This window comes from Aotus nancymaae, unplaced genomic scaffold, assembly GCF_030222135.1.
Source record: "Aotus nancymaae isolate 86718 unplaced genomic scaffold, 86718_ANA_hifiasm-v0.15.2.pri h1tg000003l, whole genome shotgun sequence".
NCBI lineage: Eukaryota > Metazoa > Chordata > Mammalia > Primates > Aotidae > Aotus > Aotus nancymaae.
Window position 1 is genome coordinate 5,415,258 of NW_026988414.1, and position 12,321 is coordinate 5,427,578.

At 55.2% G+C, this 12,321-nt stretch overlaps 1 protein-coding gene across 2 annotated transcripts in view; it reads right to left on the minus strand.

Annotated features, from left to right (window-relative positions):
* Nucleotides 1–12,321, minus strand: part of LMX1B (LIM homeobox transcription factor 1 beta) — an 81,011-nt gene that overhangs the window by 46,329 nt on the left and 22,361 nt on the right. The window lies entirely within an intron of this gene.

The window sequence follows — 12,321 nt, forward strand, 5'->3', positions numbered from 1 at the left end:
GCAGTGAGCCAAGACTGCACCACTGCACTCCAACCTGGGTGACAGAGCAAGACCCTGTCTCAAAAAAAAAAAAAGAAAAAAAAAACAACAATAGTGGTTCTCAAGATGAGGTTCCCCTGATCAGTGGCCTCAGCATCACCTGGGATTTTGCAGATTTTTGGGCCTAGCCCAGAATCACTAAATCAGAAACTCTGGGGAAGTCGGAATGGCAGTCATAGTTTAACAGGCTTGCCAGGGGATTCTGAGTCCTGCTTAAGCTTGAGAACTCTGTTTCTAGACGGGGCCTGGAGGATGCAGGGAGAAAAAGCTGGAAAGATGCCTCTGGAAGACTGCTAGAGGTCTTGAGTCTCTGAGAGGGTGGTAAGAGCATGGAAGACTTTTACGCAACCGAGTGACAGGGTCAGACCATAAAAAGTTCACTCTGACTTCAGGGTCGGGGAGGCAGACAGCAGGCAGGGAGGCCAGGACGAAGCTGATGCAATTGTTTAGAGAAGGGATGGGGTGGCCTGAGATAGGAGAGGCCAAGGGGATGGAAAGAAGGGGACACATTTGAGTGATGGTCAGGGGGTCAAATGGTCAGGCTGTAGGTGAAGGAGAGGGAGCACCATGGAAGACACAGGTAGCTTTGACCTAAGAACCCGGGAAGATGGTAGGTGCTTCTCACCAAGACAGGGAGCAGGGATGCAGGTTCTGGATGGGTGGGTGTGAGGACCATGACTTCAGATCATGCTGCCTCTAAAGGACCAGCAGAGCCTCCCAGGCGGCAAGGCTGGATCGGGTGGAGCTTTGCCTCTGGGATTTGCCCCTGTGCAGAGGAGGCTGTAAGCCATTGCCTCCCTCCTCCCAATTACCTGATCCCAACTTGCAGTCCCTACCGTCACAGCCTCCTCAGTCCTGGTGACCTTTATGGTCCTAGGCAGCCTTGTCACCCCTGGTGCCTCCAACAGGCAGCCCAGCATCCCCCAGATTCTAGCACTCATCTTCACCTGGAGAGTCATCACCCATGCACCCGACATCAGTCTATCCATCCATCTTGCTACACCACCAACACAGCCAGTCTTTATGCTCCTTGCTTTATATTAATGATCATCCCCAGTCCTCTCATGCCCCTGAGATGAATAACTAACACCATTTTACAGATGAGAAAATCAAGACTAGGGGAAGCCAAGTCACCTGCTCTGGGTACCACAGCACACAGGAGGGAGGGGTGAGACTTGAAGCCAGGTCCTGCCCCCAACACTTCATCAAGATGGTGCTTGCATTTTTCTCTAGCACAGAGCTTGGCCTGGTTCTCCTAGGGCAGGCAGGAGCCGATGCCAGGGTGGGCAGACCTGCAGGGCTGGGACCTGCCTTTGAGAGAGGACAGGGAGCCTCGCAGCCTCCTTAATAGGTCCATAACTCATTCCCTGGGTTCACTAATGTTCCCGGCTATTAGTGCCAAGCACAGCTAAGCAAACTACAAAATATTCCTCCGATTCAACAATCAATTTCCATACTGTTACAAATGGAGTCCACGCCTGCCATGGTTCATTTTTCTTCCAGCCCCCTTTTTCCTTCCTTCCCTTTTCCCAGTTTAGTGAGGAAGTCATTACTGGGTGTTACGAATTTCACAACATGCTGAAAAAATAAAAATACAGTCATGCATACAGTCAGGGCCACAAGCTGGAAAGCTGCCTTTTCCATCACCCAGGGAGCTGCCAGGGTCAGGAGAGCAGAGAGGGAGGGCAGAGATGGCAGCTCCCTGGGGACAGGAGGATGGAGGGTTGGGGGCAGATGTCAGATCTCTGGGGAGAGAGGTCTGTGTCCCTGTGAACTCACCTAGTCCATGCCTGGAACTGCCCGGGGCTGGCTGCTCTTGAGGCTTTGGATTTCCCAAAGGACACAGTGTGGGCTTGCAGAGTTGGGCCTGGGGTTGTGCTAACATCCCTGGGCTTTCCCAACAAGCTGGCAACCTCGTGCTTGGGCCAGGGCTCCACACTGCCCTGCGCAGGAGCCATCAGTTGCAAGGGTCTTCCCCGAGTGGCTTCCTGGAACTGCTGGATCACGGATTTCCCCCCGAGGCACACAACACTTCAGCAACCTGAGCCACCGACCATTCTTAAACTGGGCAGATTTGAGTGAAAGTCAAGCGATCATAAGGGCAGGATGCAAACCCCACTGTCCATCATCAGGGGACTAGTTACATGAACGCTGTGCCAGTGAAGGCGCCAAGGTGAAAGGAACGGGCCAGTAAGTGAAAAATGCAAGCTGCCAAATGGCATGTGCAGCACGATCCTACTGTGTCCCGAAGTTATGTGTGTAGAACTGAATGTAAATGTGTAGAACAATGTCCAGAGAAATTTATTTCACCTGCTAAGGGAGTTTATCTTGGGGAACTGGGCTTGGTTGGAGTGGCGGGGCAGGGATCTTTCATTTCTTTGTTTATATAGTCTATGTTATTTGAAATCTTCCTAGCATGTTTTTCTTTTCTTGAGATGGAGTCTCACTCTGTTGCTCAGGCCGCAGTGCAGTGGCTATTCACAGGTGCCATCATAGCACACTGCGGACTTGAACTCTGGGCTCAAGCGATCTGCCAGCCTCAGTCTTCTGAGTTGCTGGGAACAGGCATGCACCATACTGCTTTTGTAATAATTTTTAAAAGGATATTTGCTCAAAAGAGTGAGCTCATTTGTTTCCTCTTACATAAGACTTTCCCTGATCCACCAAAGCAAAATGTGTTAGTCTTTCCTTTTGGCGACCCCCTGAACCTTAACGCTAGAGCACCTATCACATTGTGTGTTCCACCCCCTGCCTCCTTGTTAGACCGTGACACCGGTGTTAGGAGCCGGTTGTTGAATGCACCTTAGCGATTCCAGAGCCAGCACACTCCAGAGAGTGAGCATGAACAGGAATCTTGGCTGCTCTGTCCCAGTGAAAGAGCAGGGTCTGCACCGGGGAGGAGCTTGACAAAGATTTGCTGACTGGACCGAGTCTGGTTCTGGGAACATGGTCCCTGGCAGACTCTGCTCATCTACCAGAAGTAGAACCCAGGGGCTGACAGGCACATCTTACAGGCATACAACCTGGCTCTGGCCCCACAGGAGAGGAGCAGGCTGCACCTGGCCACCTGGCCAATCTCTCCCCTGGACTGTGAGCCCTCAAGGGCAGGTGATGCCTGTAGGTTTCACTGTTGTGTCTTTATTTGCCTAACATGGGGTCTGTATGAAGTGGATTCTTGGTGACTACTGCATGGATGGAAAGACAGATGGGGGGATGGATGGATGGATGCATGGATGGATGGGTAGATTGATGGACAGGTAGGTGGATGAGCAATAGATGGATGGATGGGTAGGTAGATGGATGGATAGGTGGGTGGTTGGATGAGTAGGTAGGTGGATGGATAAATGAGACTGGGAGGGGTCATCACTCCTGCTTTTTTTAGACACACAGACTTCTCTCTTGTCATCCATTCTACCCTGACACGTCACTTCATATCACCATAGAGCAAAAAGAGGTTTTCTGAGAGGAGGAGCAGAGTTTAGCCCAGCACTCTGCCCCTGATCACACTACCAAGAAGGTAGGGATCTCAGGCCTCAAATAAGAAGTGAGCCAGGATTCTAACCCTTTCCCCTAGGTTAATAACGGGCCCAGGAAGTATTTCTTGAGTGCCTACTAGGCAGCAGATACGGTACCAACTATGCTCTGGGAGCCAGAGCAGCCCCTACCCGCACTGGACTTCTATCTCAGGGGCATGGTGGGGCTATTTCCCTGACCTCCCTCCCTCAGCAGCTTCTCCCCAACCCCATCTTCCATAAGGGAGTTGGGGTTCCAGAGTTCTATTGCTGGAAATCCCCCGGGGCTCCCTTTGGACTCGAGAGTCAACTCCAACTCTAAAACATGGAATTCAAGAATTCTGAGGATGAAGTCCACTTCCTTGCTAGCTCCTCCTGGAATGGTGTCCCAAAGACATCATCCCCTGCCCTCCCACCTTGTATGCTCAAGGCTCCTGGAGGGCAGGTCTTCCACCCTCAGCCTTGCCAGCACCGTCTTTGACTTAAGGGATCGACACCATTGATTTCTCCTCCGAGGATCTTGTCCTCCCAGCAGGCTGCCATTATGGTTGTGCAGGTTGTTCACTGAACCAGATGCTCCTCAGAGGGGTGAGTGGCTTGAAATTCAGTCTGTGCCCAGCTTGGGAACGATGTCCCTTGCAGGAAGGGTTGGGTTAGAGATGGCCCTGCTCTCTGCCTGGCCTGAGGGCAGACCTCAAGCACAGCAGGGATTTGGCATCCATGTATGTCTCCCTCACAAGACTGGGTGCTTCCCAAGGACAGAGTCTGAGTCCTCCCTATGTCCTTCCACAAGGCTGACTGGGCCCAGGGGAGGTGCCAGTGAGGGGTCTGCTAGAGGCCAGTGTAGAGTTCTGGAGAAAGGTGTCCATCTGTTGTGGGAGAGGTGGTCTCTGGGAGGTGGGGTCCCTGGTCTGAGTGATGCTCTTCCACAGGGACCTCCAGTTGGGCGAGGGAGGGGATGGGGAGCAACCCAGCCAGGTGAATACCATTCACAAGCGAGCTGGAACAACGCAGCGCGGCAGGACGCCTATGCCGCTGGGCCAGGTGGGACAGCGGAGCCGAGTGCCTCCATAGGGTGGGGGCTCTATCAGGGCAGACTGAAAGCAGGTAGGCTGGGAGGGCAGGAGAAGCCCCCGGGCCCTCCGTCCTTGTCAGCGCTTGGCAGGGATTCTGAGGAACTCCGAGTAATTGCTGAAAGGGCCTGTCTTGCTTGGGAGAATCCCAGGTGAAACATGCCCGTCTCCACCAGCTCCTGCCCAAGGAAGCTGCAGCCAGGAACATCCCTCAGCTTCAACCCGGACTACATACCCCTCGAGGGTGGTGGTTCCATTTTACAGGCAACGAAGCCGAGGCTCTGGGAGGGGCAGTGACAGGGACAGGAAGTGGCAGGGTAGAGTTCTCAGCTGAGCTGGAGGGCAAAGCAATTCTCTTCCCGGAGCCCTGTTTCACGGTGGCTCTGAGCATTTCTCTATAATCACACAATGCAGGAGGCCATGGGGCTTTGCAGAATGAAACTAGAAGCCTCAGACTAGGGAGCAATTGATCCCCAAAGATAACCGTCCTAAGGCTACAGGAAGGGTGGGTACTCCCTCCCCTGTCCTGGAGAAGGGAGCTGGTTACAGGGGAGAAGAATAGTGTGGGAGAGTGAACTTCCCCCCTCCCTCTTCTGTGCCTGACCCCACCATCCTCTGTTGGCCATTAAGCTTAAATGCTGACTTGGGAGGGGCCAGTCGATCAATAGCTCACCCAACAAACAGGTTTTTCCAAACTCACACTTTATGGATTTCTCTCCTCATCTCATTCTTTAATCCTGACAGCTGCTGAGCTGATGGCAGAGCCTCTCCAGCCTGGGAAACGACTTCTGCAGATGCCCGGCAAGTGGGGGCGCAGGACACCAAGGACCCAGAGAGACCAGCACGAGCCCACCAGCCTGTTACCTGGCAGGGTGAGATGACTCCCACCTGGCCTCCAGATGGCCTTTATCAGCGGGGCCTCCTCTCCTCTCTGCTGCTGGGCAGTGCAGGCCAGTGGCTGAGACTCCTGTGGTGGAGCTGGCCAGACTTGCTTCCGGTTGTGCCCTTTTCTGGCTGTGAGACCTTGGCAAGTCACTTGACCCCCTGAGCCTCAGTTTCCTCATGTGCAAAGTTGGCATAAAAGTGGCGTCTACCTGGTAGGGCTACTGTGGCAATTCAATGAGAAACACAGTGCCTGGCAGGAAAGAAGTGCTCCATAAAGGTTATACAGTATTGATTCAAGTTCATTCCTTTCTAAGACCCCAGGAGCTCTTCACCCACCCACAAGTACTGGGGACAGATAAGGGAGTCCATGGACACACCCTGTGGGCCTGTATTGATAAGTGACCAGAGATCCAGGATGCTCAGGCCAGTCCTGGCTTACACCTGAGGTCCCAGCATCCTTACCAATGACACCCCCTTTCACTCGGAAAGTGTCCCACTTGGAATAATGAATGATTGACAGGTACACCTAATTCCCTGAGCTACTCAGTTGTGTCAGGGACAAACAGTTTATCACTAAATCTTGTCAACAATCCAGGGGAGTAGAGATCGTGCTCCCCAGTTACAGAGGAGGCAGTGGAGGTTCAGAGAGGTTGTGACTTGCCCAAGGACACACAGCGGTAAGTGACTGAGCGAGGGTCACACTGCTGTCAACATGACCCACTGCACCATGCCGTCTGCACTCATCTGTTCTGCTGGCTCTGTCAAAGATGCACTTGAGGCTTGAAGTCAGAGAGTTGGTGCTCCCCGGGGCAGACAGAGACCCTGAGACCCCCAGCTCCTCCTGCAGCTATCGGGAAAGTACCCAGTTCCCTACCCCACCACAGGCAGGTTACTGAGAGCTGATCTAGCTACCTGGAGAACTCCCCTCTAGCCTCCACCCCTAGCCCCCAGCTGTGCACACAAGTCAGCCTGCCTGGGATAACAAGCTGTGAAGATCTTATCAGGCCCCTGATGGCTGATACTGACACCAGCAGGCTGTCCCCCTGCCCACTGCAGCCTCAGCTCCTCCCAGGCTGGGGAATCCTGTTTTCTTTCCTAAGTGGAACATCAGATTACTCAGGTCTGATTTCACTGATTGGGGGTGGGAAAAGGGCGCGCTCCACTTAACACCTAGACACAGGGTGAGGTTGATTCCCGAGCTGCCAATCCATCATCCTTGGATGGGGTCCCTGTCCATTTTCCCTTCCACCCTAGGGTGGGAATTTCTGAATGAGCAGAAGGCCAGTCTGTCTCACGCCTCCAAGACAAGGAGAATGATCTCAGATGATCAACAGAAGTGTTTCTTCCCCTTGCTTCACTCCATTCACTCAGCAGACCCTCCCCAGTGTCCATGCTATAGCAGTAGAGACCCACCCTCAGGGAACGCCCTCGCAGTGAGGGAGATGGTGGCAAAACCATGTGACAAGAGCTGGGGCAGCTGAGGGTGCCCAGAGGAGGTAGGGCCAGGCAGCTGGGGTGGCTGCTCGGGGGATGATCCGAGAGGAGCAGAGTTTGCTCGGTGAAGAGAAGGGCAAAAGCGTTCTTGGTGGAGGGAACAGCGTAGACAGGGAAAGTGAGAGTGCGGGTGGGGCTGAAGCCCTGGTGATGCACTGAGGGCGTGTGGAAGGAAGATGCCCCAGGGTCTGGCGTCGGGGCTGCCATCTGTCCAGAAGGGGCTAGGAGATCTTGGAATGGCTGTGAGGACAGGTCTGGGACACAGGCTCTGGGGACCTCGCTCACTCACGCACACACGCACTCACCGGTCCACTCAGCTAGCTGCGTGCTCAGGAATCTTTCCTAGGTCCCGGGTGTGCCAGGCCCTGTTGTAGCAGCAGCAGGCTGACTGTGAGCAGGACAGACCCTGCTCCAGCCTCCTGGGCTGGCCAGGGAGACACATATGAGCATGAATTGCCTTGGCATTAGGTGCCACGAGACACACAACAGAGCTGTGGTGTAGAAGAATTGTTCCAGGTTGGGAGCAGGGGTTGCTGGCGGAAGCTGTGAGTCTTAGCTAGAACCCCAGCAGGAATGTGTCTGCTCTGAGGCTGTTGTGTCATCTGTAAAATGGGTCCCTATCTCAGAGTTCTGAGAGAATGGGGGTGAAGTGCTTGGCCCAGGGCCTGACCGGGGTAGGGGCACGTCAGCTGTGACCACAACTGCTCACGTGTGAGTGGCAAGAGGCTGGGGTGGGGTTGGTGCTGTGGACAGCAGCTGTGTGGAAGGTGGATTGGCCCCAGCAGAAACCTGGGAAAGATGGTGAGGTGAGAATCCCCCAGGAGACGGGAGAAGATGGCGCCCTGAGCACACGATTTCCTTGAAGACAGAGCCTCTCCCCACTTCAGCTCAGCAAGCAGCCTGGGGGTTGTGGGGGTGGGACTGGCTCGAGGACAGAAACTTGAGCTGCTGAACAGGAGTGGGAGGAGGACCCCAGCTGGGTAGGGGGTGGTCTCTCCCTGAGCGGGCACACCTAGCCCAGCCCAGCTCAGGCTCAAGAAGACCATACTGTCAGGCACCATGGCTAAGTGCAGGGCCCATGAAGATATGCACGCATGGGTTCATGTCCTGTTCCTGCTATTAGCTATGACCTTAGGGAGGTGATTTAAAACTCTCAGAGCCTCAGTCTGTGCCTCCATAAAACGAGGATATTGATGGGACCTGTGCTTCCAGAGGATGCAGAGAGATGATGCTTGCAAGGGACTTAGCAAACACACTGCCCAGCACACAGTAAGTGTTCAGTCAACAGCCGCTTGAATTATGACTATAGCCTCAGAGGCCTGGAGTCCAGTCTCCTCTGTACTCCAGGAAAGGGGAACTTCCAGACCAGAACTCAGGGCCTGCAGGCCAGAGAAGCCTGTGCAGACCTCCCAGAAGGCCCAAGGCTGTTTCCCATAGCTCTCTCCACATGTCCCTGTGCCAGGCTGCCTGCCTGCCCAGCTCTGTGTCCTGTGGAGAAACTCAGTGTACCTGCCTTGGACCATTTCCCCTGCTCACTTCCAGGCAGGTCACATGGAAGAACTTCCAGAGTCTCTTTCAACTCCTTTTCCCCAGAGGCTGTTTTAGAAAGCCCAGAACAATTCCTGGTAGTCTGGTCTGAGCTGTCCTGCTATATGGCTCTCTGAGTGTCCCCTATGACCCCACCCTGCTATCTGAGGGCCACCCCTGGCTGGCCACCCAGCCAGCAGACTCACTGCCAGGAAAGCCGGAAGCTCAGCTCGGGGGAAATGCCCAAATAGGTGGGAGCCTCTAGCTTGCTCTGGGATGTCACTATCCTCTTTGCCCTCCCTTCAGCCTGAAGAAAGGACCAGCACAGCCTCCAGGAACCCAGCTTTAACATAGCGACCAGCCCATGCCTATTCTGGCCATGATTCCATACCTGCCCTTCCCAAGGAGGCCAGGACAAGAAGGAGAGGTGCAGGCGGATGCAGAGGTGGAGACATCCCTGGCCTGGGAACTTGGGAGAGGACACATCTGGTAAACGTGATAAGACCTCACAAGGACTTGTCACACAGATGACAGGCATGTCACAGAATCACCTCCTGTCCCAAAAGCCCTGGACTGGTGCAGCCTCTGCCCTCAGATGCAGGATGCAAAAACTGATGCAGTGGAAGGACTGGCCTTCTTGGCTCTACAGCTGCCCAAGACTGAGTAAGTCACCCGAAGCCACCTGGAGGGGTCCCATGACAAGGCCTACAGGGCACAGAGCTCAGGATACCTGACGCATAGGGCTGCCTGCTGGCCTCTCTGCCTGAACCTTGGTACCTCCATCAGCACCCCCACACCTCAGCCCCAGCTCCCTAGGCCAGCCCTAAGAGGTCCCCACTCTGGAGGCAGCAGACATCTGGGGGCCCAAAGGGCTCCCTCTTCAATGGACACATCTTTAAATATATACAATGGGGTGCTCTAGTTTTTTCCTCCTCCCTTCTTTCTATACATTTGGGCTCTAAAATCTGGGCCATCCCACCACCCACATTAACTGCGTTAAGGAGGAATTATAAAAAGAAATCAAATTTCCCATAGCATTTGAGCGCCATTAAAATGCCAAACAATAAACTACCAGGCTGCAAATTAGATCAGTGGAAATATCAAACACATTGAGGTATAAAATCCATAATTGCATTTAGTGGCAGCCGTCCCTGGAGAGGCCCTGCTAAAGATCATCACAGCCCCACATATGAGAAGCTATTGACAGAAGAATAAAAATCGACAGGCCAACCAAATAAACCGCACGGGCTTCATTAAATATTCAGCAACGGAAATTTGACTATCCCGGGCCTCTCCCCTTGGTCCCATCCTGAGCCCTCCTCTGCCCCTCCCCAGTCACTAACAGCTTGCACTGGCAGGGCCAGGGGAGGGTGTCAGCCGGGGGTGGTGGGAAGGGGCCAGGCTGCAGCAGTAACAGGGGAGCTCCACCGGGATTATTATTGTTGGGCACATGTTATTAGCTTTCACCCCAGAGTAGGTGGCCCTAACTCTTTAATTAGGTCATTACAGGGTAATTTCCAGGGAGGTTTTAACTCCTTAGCAGCTGAAGAGCCTCCAGCCCCAGCCCAGTGGGGCTTAGGGCGAGACCCTCCAGGCAGGTAGAGGGGTGGGGCACGGGCCAGGCTTTGTTTAAGGCCCCTGGAGAATCAGATTCACCTGCTCAAGGCCAGACAGATGATGGAAAGGCAGGCTGGCCGGGAGCCCCATCACCCAGCTCTCGGGAACTGGCCCCAGATGCAGGGGAACCCTCACCTGGTAAAGCAGGACCCCAGCCCATCTGGGGGCCCCACCCTCTGGGGATGGCTTCTGGCTCCGCCCCTGCCTCAACATCTCTCCTTCCCCGCCTCTTTCCTCTCCTTTTCTCCTGTCCAATTATACCCTTCCTTCCCCTCCCCTCCTCTCCTCTCCAATTCTCCTTCCCAACTCTCCTTTCTCCTCCCCTTTCCTTCTCTCCTCCCCCTTCTCTCTCCTCTCCAATTCTCGTTCCCAATTATTCCCTCCCTCCTTCCCTCCCTCCTTACCTAGAGCCCCGAGATCTGCCCCTCCCTTCGTCCGCACCTAGGAGCTGCCATGTATAATGCATGCAGTGGAAGCGCCCAATAGGATTAGGCACCTCCGCCCGTCCCGGGGAGAGAAAGTTTATGTAAATGACTGATGACAGCGCTATTGTGTGAGGAATATCAATGGAGTAATTACAGTTACATCGGGCGCCCGCGCCGCTGGCTCGTGTTAATTTTTCACCGGCTCCCCGGGGAGAGATCGGAGCGCGCTCCGAAGAGCACAGCTAATAATGGGAGCTCCGAGCCGCCGCTGCGCCACGCGCCCCGAGGTCTTTCTGAGCAGACTGCTAAGCACTGGCTGTCTCCCCGGAGAGCCGAGAACAGAGATAAAATGATTAAAAACTGCCAAGCGGGCCTGGCAATCACTCGCTCCGCTGTCAGCCCCAGACAAGACAAATCTCTGCGATTTTGCTCTTCCCTCCTCTCCCTTTGTGAGCTCCCGAGCTGGGACGTAGGGGGCCGGGTGGGGTCGGGGTCAGCTCCCCAGGGTGGCAGGGCCGCAGGCAGGGCAGCCGGTGGCGGCGGGGAGGGCGCTGGCCTCCTGGGCTGCAGGGTGGTGCAGAGGCTGCGGGGAGTGCTAGGGAGCCCTGGATGCCCTGCCGTTCACCTTGCTCCTCCCAGGGAAACTCCATCCGGCACACCTGTTGGGAGAGACGGGCAGGCGCACCTGGGAGGGCACAGCAGCGGGGCACGCCCACCGGGGCATACCGGTCGACACCCACCTGCCAGGGGCACTAGCAGAGAGGGGCTCACCTGGACTGGGAGCTCCCAGGGCTTCGGGAACCTGCCCCATGCCCTGGAACTGTGTCGCCTCTCCCCATGCTTCCCCAGGCAGCCTGGTCGCTTCCAGAATCTGAGAGCCCAGCCTTAACAAGGCTCCCTGCCAAGGGCCAAAGCACGTCCCAGGGCAGGTTTGCAGAGGGGGAGGAGTGGGGTTTGTGCCTCCTCTCAGGGTTTAGGTCCTGTGGTGAGAGGGGGCCCTGGGATCCATCCCTTTGGCCCTGAGGCTACAGCAGGACCCAGTTCCTGAGAAGACAGAGAGCAAGGGAAGGGAGGAGCTGCCGCAGTTCCCAGCTTGGAGAGGGAGGGAGGGCAGGCATCACAGTCCCTGGAGCCAGTCACCCATCATCACCCCACCCTCCCCTGCACATGATAGAGGTGAAAGGAAATTCCTGCTGAAACCTGGGCTGGCTCTGGGAGCCTTGGCCAGGGATGTCACAGGCCAGAAGGGGCCATCTGCTGCTCTGCCTGTCACACCCAGCCTGCATCCATACATCACACCTGCAGGACCCACAATGACACAGGTGCACACCCTCCTCTCGCCCTGACACATCAGCCCACAATGGCCAACACCACACGCACACCCAGACCCACACAGCATCCTCAGGATGAACCTGTATGCCACACACCACAGAATCACCCACGACCATACACACACAAATGTACACGCATGCGCCTGACTGCACCAGGGCACACAGATATAGGACACCCTGAGCTGTGCTCACAGACAAGGTGACAGGCAGGCACCCTCAGCCATAGGCACAGAGGGTGATGTGCAGGCTCAGGGACACACCCACAGCACACACAGGGACACACACACACACACTGACACAGGCGCCGCCCCTGCCGTATGCTCTGGCATCTGAATTCAGAAGAATAAGCCATAGTCCCCAAGGAGGCATTGAGCCTGCCTCTCCAGATGCTGCTGGTTCCAGAGCACAGTGCCACCAC